The sequence below is a fragment of the Panthera leo genome, chromosome D3 (assembly GCF_018350215.1).
Source record: "Panthera leo isolate Ple1 chromosome D3, P.leo_Ple1_pat1.1, whole genome shotgun sequence".
NCBI classification, from domain to species: domain Eukaryota; kingdom Metazoa; phylum Chordata; class Mammalia; order Carnivora; family Felidae; genus Panthera; species Panthera leo.
In genome coordinates this window covers 86,762,626-86,775,495 of record NC_056690.1, presented here as the reverse complement: position 1 = coordinate 86,775,495, position 12,870 = coordinate 86,762,626, and the positions used below count along the sequence as shown (strand labels likewise).

At 45.5% G+C, this 12,870-nt stretch overlaps 1 long non-coding RNA gene across 1 annotated transcript; it reads left to right on the top strand.

Moving 5' to 3' along the window:
* Window positions 1–220: 220 nt before the first annotated feature.
* On the top strand, window positions 221–4,267 carry LOC122203048. Its single transcript, XR_006195054.1, has 3 exons — window positions 221–393; window positions 1,416–1,493; window positions 3,883–4,267. It is a non-coding gene; the product is annotated as an uncharacterized LOC122203048 (long non-coding RNA).
* Window positions 4,268–12,870: the final 8,603 nt, after the last annotated feature.

Here is a 12,870-nt window from a genome sequence, read left to right as displayed (position 1 = left end):
ACGGCCGGCTCCGGGTGGGGGCTGCGGGTGCGGGGCGCCGGGTGCCGGGCTCCGGCCGCGGCCCAGCCCCACGCCGCGGCGGCGCTGCGCTTCCTGCGCGCCTCCCGAGGACGGAGCAGGCGCGGGGCTGCCCCGGGCGCCTGCGGGGGGAGGCGGGGGGGGCGGGGGGAGGGAGGCGGGGAGACTCGGGGGAGGGGCACCTCGCGCCTCAACCCCGAGCCCGGAGCCCCGCCCCGCGCTGCACCTGCCGAGCAGGAGGCAGCTGCCGCTGCCGCTAGGCCTGTGCCCTCGCAGGCCCCGACGGGGTCGCGCTCGCTACTGCCGGTTACTGCCAGGCCCGGAGCAGCCTGCACGGGCCCGAGCCCGGGGCCTCCTCTCCCGCCTGGCTGCCGGGTAACTGACTGCGCCCCCGGCCAGAGGGGAATGGGCCTCCGGGGATGGGATGGGACGGGGCCTCCAGGAGGGTGTGGAGGACGTGACCGGAGACAGGCAGTGCTGCAGGGTTAGGCCCTCGACTAAGCAGACCCGACCACGCTCCACCACCACCACCACCGCCACCGCCCAGTCAGGCCACGTGGGTTCAAGGCCACGCTATGGGTCTTCGTAGGTGGACCAGTCTGTTATTGCCCCCCATGATGAGGGGTACCGAGGCTGTTGTCATGGTGGACGATTACCTTCAGGAGACAAAGCATGTTTGGGGTGCTAACATCAATCCCCACGGTCTTGGGTTGATTTCGAGACCTAGAAAGGGTTTGGGTTTGGTTTTGGTTTGTTCTGCTTCTTTTGGCTAGAGCCAGCCACAGTGATCCCAGCAGGTTCTGAGGGCCTGCAGCCTCCACGACGGCTAAAATATAGTCTGTGGTGGGCACTGCTCGCTTTGGGTCAGGCCGGGTCACTAACGGGGCCTGGTGGTCCAACCTGGCTAATCACTGCTAGGAGTGAAACTGAGGCATGAAGTAGATACCCGGGTTTGGGGAGGTACAGGCTTAGCCCAGGCCCCTGATACCCCCACCCTGAGCTGTGGAGGTGTGCAGGCAGGCGGGAACCAAGTAGCCCGAGGTGAATCACAGCCCACATCCCTTCCAGGGTGCTGCTCCCTTCTCTCATGTCCTGAAGGGCCTGGGAGCTTGTTCTTCAGAGGGTGCTGGGCCCAAAGTGGCCAAGGTCAGGTGTTCTCGCCCAAATGGCCTGGTTGCAGGGCCCTTACTTAGGACAGGGGAGTCTCCTTTTCCTTAGCTCTGGATTTGTTACTGTTTTGATTGTACACTGGGCAGGGCGGGCGGGGGGGAATCAAACTTCTAGATTTTTTTAATTGCCATTCTTTGGTACCTCCACAGACTAATAGTAAATAAAATTTCTTGCAATTATATGACAAAAAAGATAACTGTGATACCAGCTTATATCTTTGCACACAGCCCTTAAACATAGGATCAAACAAGAGAGCAAACATAGGCAAAGGCCTGAAGACAGGGTGGCTTGGATGCCTCAGTCAGGTAAGCATCTGACTCTTGGTTTCCGCTCAGGTCGCGATCTCACATTTCATGGGTTCGGGCCCCACGTTGGGCTCTGTGCTGGTAGCACAGAGCCTGCCTGGGATTTCTCTCTATCCCTCTCTCTCTCTGCCCCTTCTCTGCTTTCTATCTCTAAATAAATAAGTGAACATTAATTAAAAAAAAAAAAAAAAAGCCTGAAGCTATCAACAAAGACCAACAGAGCAAGACCTATGGCTTCTAGATGGAGTCTGACTTTTCAAGAACACAGAAGGTAATTGGATAACTATTCTGTAATTTTTTTTGTTGATTCAACAAGATAAGCTTTCCCAGAACGGCAGCAGGAGGGATTGAAATTTTATCCAGAGTGTGTTCTGGGACACCAGAATGCTTATGCAAAGTATCTGCGGGAGATCGCCCTGCCCTGCAGGCCTGTGTAGGGACCCCTCACAGAATTTGTTGATGGCTTCATTATTATCACTCAGAGATTTAAACAAATGTTTCTTCTTTTGTAGTGCAAGGCCAGAATACCAGCCTAGAGAATGATAATCTGTTTTTCCCCCCTTGTATAGGTTTCACTTACCAAGAGTATTTCCTATGAGACAGTTATAGCCATTCGGGGAGCCCACAAACCATGTTCACAAGGTCAAGTCCACCCAGACAAATGAAAATTAAAAAAAAAAAAAAAAGTGTGTGATCAGGTCAAGTCAAAAGTTAGGGACCAGCTAGAATAGAATGTCATCGTACCTTTGAGATTAGAGAAAGGGACAGACATGCTCGTCCTTCTGTCTTGTTTTATGTTCCCTCGGAGCACGGTGACCACGTCAGAGAGGCTTCCGCGGGTGACTGATTTGACAGGTAGCTTACAAGTGCGGCCCAAATTCAAAAACCTCCCAGCCCCCGTGAAACCAGGCTCTTCTTTCTCATCTTTTCTTGACATTTCGCTCCTAAAATTAGCTTTTTGATGAGAAAATTGCAGTGGGTCATACCAAAGCTCGTTAGAGGTGAGGCAAATGCCTTAGATTGAAATTGAGTTGATTCTACTTTGCTTGCTGATGGTGGCTGGTAATTGGACATTGGAATTAGAACTGCTGTGACCTTTCACAATAATAAGAAAAAAAGCTCTATTCAATTTGCTGGAATTTTTTTCGACATTTAAAGCATTTTTTTTGAATGAAGTAATTTACTCTTCTTTTTAAATTAGCAATACCAAGCAGCCTGTTTTTCATGTCGTTCTGTGCATTTATTCAATAATTCTAGTTCTCAGATCAATAAAAACCAATCTGTTTCTCACTTTCTTATCACCTCTTGCTCCAATCCCAAACCCCTCCCCCCCCCCGCCCCTGCTGTTCATGGAAGTTACCAGTGTGACTTGCCTTCCCTCCCCTCACTCTTCCTGCCACCCAGATCTCAGAGATGCTCCTCTCCAGATGCAGTCTACACTCCCTTCCTCCCCCGCCTAATGTCGTGTCTGCACTGGCCTATTAGCATGTTTTGAGTTGCCGTTTGAGAGTGGGGTGATGGACAAGATGTGGAGTTGCTGTACCAATTATGCACCAAAAGCTAGAACGAGACTGCGTTTCTTTCTCCATAGGACTTCCCTAATATTGTATCGCTCATCCTTTCAATTCATTTATTTCCATCACTTAACAAATATTTATTGGGTGCCACTCTATGTTCACCCATATTCAAGTACCTTGATAAGATTCCATATTGCTCAAAGCAGGAAGAAAAAAAAAGTCTGCCCTCATGGGCTTATATTCTAGAAGGCAGACACAGACAATCAAAAAATATAGAAATAAGGGAAAATAAGTAAAATGTGTATTATACGAGAAGGTGCCAAGAGCTATGAAGAAAAAAAGGAGTCTGGACTTGTAATGAACTGAAAGCTTCTAGAAGGAAGATCAGGAGTTCTGTTTGAACACAAGATTTAGATATATGTTAGACAAACAGAGGTCACCTACACAGAGACGCCAGTGCACAGCTGGAAATCAGGAGACAGAGCTGGATGATGGCTGGTAGTCATTTCCACAAACAGGATATTTAAAGCCATGAAACTGGCTGACAGCAGCAAGAAGGAGTATATATTAAAAAGGCAAAAAGTCCAGGGGCGCCCGCGTGGCTCAGTCAGTTAAACGTCCAGCTCTTGACTTTGGCTCAGGTCACGATCTCACAGTTTGTGAGTTCAAGCCCCACGTTGGGCTCTGTGCTGAGTGTGCAAAACCTGCTTGGGATTCTGTCTCCCTCTTTCTCTGCCCCTCCCCTGCTCATGTGCTCTGTATCCCTCAGAATAAATAAGCTTTAAAAAAAATTTTAACAAAATTCAAAGAAAGACTCCAGATTCCACCCTACTAGCCCTCTCTTGTCCTTTCTCACTATCTTTTTCTACTAGGATGGAGAAAGCCAGCTACTGCGTTTTGAGCTGCCCGCTGGGAAGCTCTGCGTGGCAAGGAACTGATGTCTCTGGCCAATAACCAACAAGGGCCTGAGGCCTGCCGACTGCAGAAGTGTATTCTCCCCAGCTGAGCCTTCAGATAAGACCACAGCCCACGCTGACTCTTCAATTGCAGGCATCTAAGACACAACCTGAGCCTAAGGACCCAACTAAACGGCCTGGATTCCTGACCCCCAGAAGTTGTGAGATAATAAATGAATATTGTTTTTAGCTGCCAAGTTTGAGGGTTGTCACACGGCAATGTAACTAATACAACAGAGAGGGAGTTAAAATCCAGACATGTTGTTGCCAGAGCCTACTTGAAAAGAACGATATGGAAGGGCACCTGGGTGGCTTAGTCGGTTAAGCATCTGACTCTTGATTTCAGTTCACCTCATGATCTCACGTTCATGGGTTTGATCCCCGCATCAGGCTCTGCGCTGACAGCATGGATCTCTCTCCCTCTCTCTCTCTCCCTCCGTCTCTGCCTGCACGTACCCTCTCTCTCTTTCTCTCTTTCAAAATGAATAAACAAACTTAAAGAAAAAAATCAATATGGAGAAAGGGCTGTTAGGATGCATATGGAATTGCGGAGTTTCATCATCTTCAATGGGTCCCTCTGCTGCCTACACCAAGTCCCCAGATCAAGACAAGGTAGGACTCTGGAGAGAAAGGATGGCATATTACACTTGTGGTCACGACTCTGACCTCCAGAGTGATCATACTCACAAAACAGTAGCCTCCCCCCTTCACAATTTGACATGGGTAAACAGAGACAGGTTCTCTGACGCCATTCTTGTCCATGGAATTAAAAATATCTAGCTTCATTTCATCAGATACCAGGATTTCATATTTTTTAACACTTCTTAGTAGACCTTTTAAATATAGCATTTAAGTTTAAAAAAAAATCAAAGCTGTCTAGCACAAGTCATACTATGGATCCTTCCCCCATATATGAAATTGGATTTTTAAAAATCAATAAAACTGGCCTGGAGGGGGAAAAAAAGAAAAGGAGAGAGAGTTCATAAAAATAGTTGATATATGAATCAGGGAAATGAGATTAATTTGCTTTGCATAGAGAAGAGTTGGTTCAATCGGCTGATAATGTAAATCAAGTCATTGTTTTTTTTAGCAGCACCAGAACTGCTGTGAACCCCTTCCTCCCGGCAGTTTCCTCCCTGAACCCCTTCCTCCAAGCAGCTGCTCCCCTACCCCTCCATCTCTGGCCCTACAGTATTTGAGGTTCATAAAGAACAAGGCCCCAATGGAGCAAAGGGAAAGGGGAGCTGTCCAATGGGCATAGAGTTTCAGTTTTGCAAGATGAAAAAGTCCTGGCCATCCGTTGGATAAAAATGTGAAGATAGTTAACACCACTGAACTTTATACTTAAAAATGGCTTAGGAGGTAAGTTTTGTATTATAAGAGTTTTACTCCAGTTTAAAGAAACAAGTAAATACATAAGCATGCCAGCAAGCAAAGGAAACCTTCACTAGGAGACCCAAAAGTTTTTATAAACTTCTAGAAATCTCCTGTTAAACATTTTTTCTTCATAAAAGATAGCACTGATGACAAATCAGGGGGCATAATCTTGTAGTTCAAGTCAGCAGCTCACAGATAGCATATTAAATGTTCTATTGGAAATACATGTTCCTGTAGGAGTTACAGTTAATTATGCCAAAACAAATTTCATGGGCAAATGCAAACAAAGCACTACTTAGAATAACTAGTTAGATAATCCAAGGTGAAGTGTCCCTCAGAAGCTGAATACAGACGTGTAAGTACAGGAACCTGACACCAACTGCTTCTAGAAGGAATTCTATTTCTCCCCAGAGTATACATGCAAAACACATGTAAAGCCAATATGACTTTTAAATATGCATAAACATGCTTATTAACACACACACACACTCTCTCTCTCTCACACACACACACAAATGAGGCCTGAGTCTCTACACTAATTGTCCTAGATCTGATTATTTCTACAACTAAGTATTTAGTTAGTACCCTCAAACATAATCTGTAATACAATCTGAGCAAGCCTGTATTTTAGATGGGCTCTGAATGACCTCCTAATCTAAATTGTTCAAACAAAATAACACTTGAAGAATAGATTGAAAAATGAATATAGCGACAGAGAACTACAGTGAGCGCAGGAAGAAGCTGTCAGGCATTTTTGACATGAGTTTCATTAGCATACCAAAATACGGAGAGTCAGAGCAAAACTCAAACCCAGATATTCTGCTCATCTGAAATGCATGAATTCTGAGTGTTAATTCTCTGATTGGAAAGATGGAGGGGTTTGGGTTTTTTTGTTTGTTTGTTTTGTTTTGTTTTGTTTTGTTTTAGAAACGTAAGCCTGTGGTGGCTCTAATTGGCCCCAAGTCTGCTATACCTCTCACATACAAAATTTTCATTCAAACAACTTAATTTCCAAATAATTTCACACAAATTTAAGCTGAGTATAAGCTTATAAGGTGTTACACAAGATATACATTTTATCACTTAATGAAAAATTCTTGAGAATATACATCCTGAATTCAAATAAAGAAAAAGGGAATAGTATACCATGAAATAACAATAACCAATTAAAAATACTTTAGTCTTGAGAAATATGGATTAGAATTAAAATATTCAAGAGTTTAAAACAAATCATTTGCAAGGATTAGGCATAGATTTTTGGCACTGATTTAGTTTCGTTGCTGCTAAAACGTCTTCAAATCTTATGTGAACCTTGGGCTCAGTCATTCCAAGCCAGAGGCTTCATCCATAAATTTAATAATGGTTCTCCATGCCCTAAGAATTCCTTTTAAGCTGAACTAACAGATGCAGCAACAGACAGAAGTAATTATATTAACTTGAAAAAATATATCTAAATCGAATTTAGCCTGCTTGCCCTGGAAAATTTTAAACTATTGAGAATTATGAAATGAAATGCATAGAAACGCCACAAGGGGGTGCTGTGGATAAACCAACAAGAGCCCTTTCTTGGCCACGTGGATAACAGGGAAACAATCTTCCAATTTCCACCCTCACGGAATGTGGAGAGAAACACAGACCGTGCACAAAAGGAGAAGAGGGATTTTTCAATAGGAATATATCCAGAACATATATCTAGAAACAGAGCATCACACATGAAAACAGGTATCAAAAGACAAACAGAAGAATTACTTTCCCTTGCCCTATTTTCTAATCGGAGACTGAGTCATTTTAGAAAAGCAGTCTGTGCTTCTTTTCAACAGAGCACTAAATTTGAGATATATTTACTCTTTGTCTTTAGGGAACAATCCACTTAAAAAAAAAAAAGTAGGTCAAAGGCTGAGTTTCCCCGGAGGGAGCCTTCCAGGTGGACCCCCCACCCCCCCACCACCCACCAGCCAGCCTCTAATTACACCACATGCTAGTTCAGCTCAAAGCCCTGTCTTGTACCGTGACATTCTCAAGGGCTAAGTAAAACACAAAAGCAAACAAACAAAAACCCTCACTCCTGAAGGTTTAAAATGCAAATCGAGTTCTGAAATTCTGAGTCAGGCTTTGTTGTGCACAGAATTAATTCCACTATTTTTAACTTCCCAGAAGTGAAGTCGCTGAAGAAAGTATCGCTGAAACTTGAAGATGAAAAGCTATAAGCCGTTCCATTATTCAGCTTTCAAAGCTTTCCCCTGAGTGACAATACAAAAACGGAGCTCCTCGCACAGTGCCGGGTTGTCATCTTTTTCATAGAAGCATTTATTTGATTGATAAAATCTGTGATACCTCGAGGTTCGATTATTTTTCACGAACCGTTTTCAAAATGAATCACAAAAGTGCTTTTCTTTGCTCTTCCTCGACCTTGTTAGCCGAACCCACTATCCCCAAATCAACTACAATTTAGCTCTTCTAGATTCTCTCCCCACCCTGCCCCCATTGCTCTGAATTTTAGCAAAGCATGAGCTAAATAATAATACAGCAGTATGAGTGGCAGAACCAAGCACATGGTAGGAGCTTGATGATCATCCGTTCCTTACCCAGTGCTTCCAGTTGGTTTTTGTGTGTGAGAAGACCATCCCCTTTGCTTCCACCCAAGGGCAGCTGTATGCACAGCTGTCAGCGAATTTTCCACAAGCTGTGCCCTTGAATCCTAAGCCAGGGTCTCCCATCCAAGGAGGCCTCAGCGTACTGACACCTGCCATTGCCTCGTGAGCAGTCTCCTGTAGGCACTGCCCTGTAAGAGGCACCGAGGGGCTGTAGGCATGTGGAAAGCACGGCCCGTTGGTACCAACAGCTGGATCCAACAGCCTTTTGAAACACTGAGCTAGGAGTCCGGTGGGTCTGCCATCGAATGCTGAGTTGCACGACACAAAGTGGTTGGCATGAGGCAGCAGGGCGTGAAAAGAATGCGGACTGTGGAGACGAGCCCCTTAGTGGGTTCAACAGTGTCCTCCCAAAAGATATGTTCGCCGCCTAACCCGGGGTACCTGTAAACGTAACCTTATTCGGAAATAGTTTCTTTGCAGGTGTCATTCATTAAACATCCTGAGAGGAGGTCTTCCCGGATTTAGTGTGGGCCCTACGTCCCATGACTGGTGTCCTTATGAGAGAAAAGGAAGGGAAAGTTGATGCAGACAGACACAGAAAAGAGAAGGCCGTGTGTGCACGGAGGCAGATAGGGGAGTGACACAGCTACAAGCCAGGGAGCACCAGGCACAGCCAGAAGCTGGAGGACAGAGAAGAGAATAGACTCCCCTTTGCTCTCCAGAAACAGCCATGCCTGTGAACACCTTGATTTCAGACTCGTCGTCTCCAACACTGTGAGATAAATCTGCTGTGTATGTGTGTGTGTGTGTGTGTGTGTGTGTGTGTGTGTGGTGTTTTTTGAGAGAGCCCAAGCGGGAAAGGGTCAGAGAGAGGGGGACAGAGGATCTGAAGCAGGCTCTGCACTGACAACAGTGAGCCTGACGTGGGGCTTGAACTCACAAATCACTAGATCATGACCTGAGCCAAAGTTGGACTGACAGGCCCACCCAGGTGCCCCAATAAGTCTGTTGTAAGCCAGCCGGGTTGTAATAATTGCTTACAGAAGCCCAAGGAAGCTGATACAACTACACAGTTTCAAATCAGTTTCCCCACCAGCTCTGTGGCCTAGGACACCGAAATCGGTGTCTCCATCTAGAGTCATAACACGCATCTCACAGAAAAGTCAAAAAACAACTCAGACTGCTTATCATCCAGTCTCCAACCTATGGGACCATGCATACGAGACTCAACGCGTTGTCTCGGCTTCCTCATCCATGAAATGGGGATGGAAACAGTAACGTAACCTGGTAAGGCTGGGGCAAGAACTTGGGGACACCGTACACGGAAATCGCAGGTGCAGGGAGCCATGCCTGCATAGACAAAGCCCTCGGCAAGCGGGAGCCGCAGATGCCTGACCCGCCGTGGCGGCGACTGGCAGGGGAACTGAGTAGGAGGGAGACCAGTAATGTTTGGGGGGTCCAGACAACTCTGACTGGAGAGTAAATGTGACGTGTACCCTGAAGCAACGGTCCCATTCGGATGGGTCACAGAGAAGGAAAGGGCATTTCGGGAGGTGGGATGGGCTCAGGAACATAATGAGCAAAGGAAGAATGGGAGTTGAAGGAATGTGACAAGGGTCTGGAGAACCGGTGGGTAAGAGGGACCTGAGAGGGCTGGACGGCTAGACCGAACTTAAAATTCAGTAGAAATCCCACGGGCGGTTCGGATGTGATACACCATGAAGCAAAAAGACACTGAAGTCTTTGAATAAGGAAATGACACCCAAAAAAAGAATGTGTAAGAAAGAGAGTCCGGTGGGAAAGAGCAGAGCTGAGCTCCTCACACGGGCTGCGGCGAAGGGCTGGGCACTTGCACTCTGGCCGGCATTTGTTTATTAGCGCATGCAAATGTGCGTCACGTTACCGTGTCACCTTGTCATAAACACTTCTAAACTCCTCTCAGGGTCTGACTTACCTTATCGCAGACCCATAGGGAACAGCTGGGCCTCCAAACAGCCAGAGCCGGGTCTCTGAGGACTGGACCATGTGTCGAAAGGAGAGCAAAAGAGGGTAACAGACAACAGACCAGCGGGTGGGGGGCGAGGGGGAGGCACGAAGGGGGTCAAATCCCCTGATTTGCAGATATGAAAGAAATAAGCCATTAACTACACTTAATAATACTGTACTGTATGTTTGAACCACAGGAACCTACCCCAACAACCAAGAGCACACTTTACCCACTGTATGTTAGCCAATTTGACAATAAGTTATCTTTTTAAAAATAAACAAATAAATTTAAAAAATTCTTATCGCAGGGGCGTCCGGGTGGCTCAGTCGGTTAAGCGTCGGACTTCGGCTCAGATCACGATCTCACGGTTCATGGGTTTGAGCCCCGTGTAGGGCTCTGTGTTGACAGCTTCAGATTCTGTGTCTCCCTCTCTCTGTTCCTCCCCTGCTCAATCTCTCTCTCTCTCTCTCTCTCTCTCAAAAATAAGTAAAGATAGAAAAAATTTTAAAAATTCTTACCGCAAGGGGAAAAATGTTCTGTAAGGACGGCAGGTGGTGGATGTTAACTAGGCTTATTGTGGTCATCATTTCACAGTACGTACAAATATCGAGGATGTGGTATGCTGGAAACTAATATAACGTTGTACATTTGTCAGACCTTAATTTAAAAGTGGGGGGGGGGGGCTCCTGGGTGGCTCAGCGGATTAAGCCTCTGACTCTTGATTTCGGCTCAGGTCAGGATCTCACGGTTCATGGGTTTGAGCCCCGTGTAGGGCTCTGTGTTGACAGCTTCAGATTCTGTGTCTCCCTCTCTCTGTTCCTCCCCTGCTCAATCTCTCTCTCTCTCTCTCTCTCTCTCAAAAATAAGTAAAGATAGAAAAAATTTTAAAAATTCTTACCGCAAGGGGAAAAATGTTCTGTAAGGACGGCAGGTGGTGGATGTTAACTAGGCTTATTGTGGTCATCATTTCACAGTACGTACAAATATCGAGGATGTGGTATGCTGGAAACTAATATAACGTTGTACATTTGTCAGACCTTAATTTAAAAGTGGGGGGGGGGGGGTCCTGGGTGGCTCAGCGGTTTAAGCCTCTGACTCTTGATTTCGGCTCAGGTCAGGATCTCACGGTTCATGGGTTTGAGCCCCGTGTAGGGCTCTGTGTTGACAGCTTCAGATTCTGTGTCTCCCTCTCTCTGTTCCTCCCCTGCTCAATCTCTCTCTCTCTCTCTCTCTCTCTCTCTCAAAAATAAGTAAAGATAGAAAAAATTTTAAAAATTCTTACCGCAAGGGGAAAAATGTTCTGTAAGGACGGCAGGTGGTGGATGTTAACTAGGCTTATTGTGGTCATCATTTCACAGTACGTACAAATATCGAGGATGTGGTATGCTGGAAACTAATATAACGTTGTACATTTGTCAGACCTTAATTTAAAAGTGGGGGGGGGGGGGGGGGTCCTGGGTGGCTCAGCGGATTAAGCCTCTGACTCTTGATTTCGGCTCAGGTCAGGATCTCACGGTTCATGACATGGAGCCCCCAGTCGGGCTCTGAGCTGACAGCGTGGAGCCTGCTTGGGGCTCTCTCTCTCCTTCTCTCTCTGCCCCATGCTGCTCGTGCATTCGCTCGCTTTCTCTCTCTCGCAAAATAAAAACTTTAAAGAAAGTTTTTAAAAAGGAGCAAAATCGGGGCTGCTGTGATCTTTAGGGAAGCTGAAGGAATCAGAAATGAGGAGAATCAGACACCGGTATTTTGAAAAGTAAGTTGGTGGAGAGTGAGAGCACTGAGCTGTAAGGAAAGTAAGGAAGAGCTGACTGCAGGGCCTTCCTGAGGTGAATAAAACTGACGCGCTTACAGACATGGAAGGAACCGGAGAAAAGCAAAGTAAATGTTGGAAAGAATCACAAACTCAGAGTGACCACACACTCCCAACTCGTCCTTCCTGCTCCTTGAGGCTCTCTGTCAAATCGCCTAGGAAGTGTCCCCCACGGTGACAATGCCCACGAGGGTCCTTTCTTAAATGTTGCCTTGCTGAGCCAGAATTACAGACTGACGATTTCAACACTGTTAAGTTAAATTAAATCACGTGGACTGAAAACAAATGTTGCCATGAGAGAGAAATTACTAGAAGGAAAACTTAGTAAAAAGAAAAAAAGATTTTTTTTCTAAGATTCTCCTGGCCACAGGGGGTCAGTGTTGCTTCGAAGCAAAATGACCCCAAGTCCTTTTGGGGGTCTAAAGGTCTTAAAGAAATTATTACATTTTCTCCTAAAAAAAAAACAAAAACCAAAAAACATGTTTTGATACATCTGATTTTTAGGCTTACTGAGTGACAGATGGTTACAGCATGGTAAAAAATTTCAACTTGTTAAAAAAATAAACTTGTTAAAAAATATATATTTCATGCACAATGAACTTGGATCCTCACCGTTCAAAAGCAATAAGAGAAATTAAGAGAGGGGAGAAATATATATATACATATATATATATGTAAAAAAACACATGCATTCTCTTTGATATATATATGTGTTCAATATGAGTGTTCAATTTAACTCAGAGCTCAGTGCCAAGGAGAAATAAACCGTGTCTTTACTCTTTAGCTGAAGAGGTCAGACATATGCTCATGTACATATTTAAATTGAGATTTTAAAAATACAACCATCCTGGGGCACATGGGTGGCTCAGTCGGTTAAGTGTCCAACTTTGGCTCAGGTCATGATCTCACCGTTGATGGATTCGAGCCCCGTGTTGGGGCTCCATGCTGACAGCTCAGAGCCTGGAGCCCGTTTCAGATTCTGTGTCTCCCTCTCTCTCTGCCCCTCCCCAGCTTACCCTCTGTCTCTGTCTCTCAAAATAATAAATAAATGTTAAACCATTTAAAAATAAAAATAAATAAAAATATAGCAATCCTTGTAAATTAACGAGGTAAAAGATGCAAATAATTAGCCAATG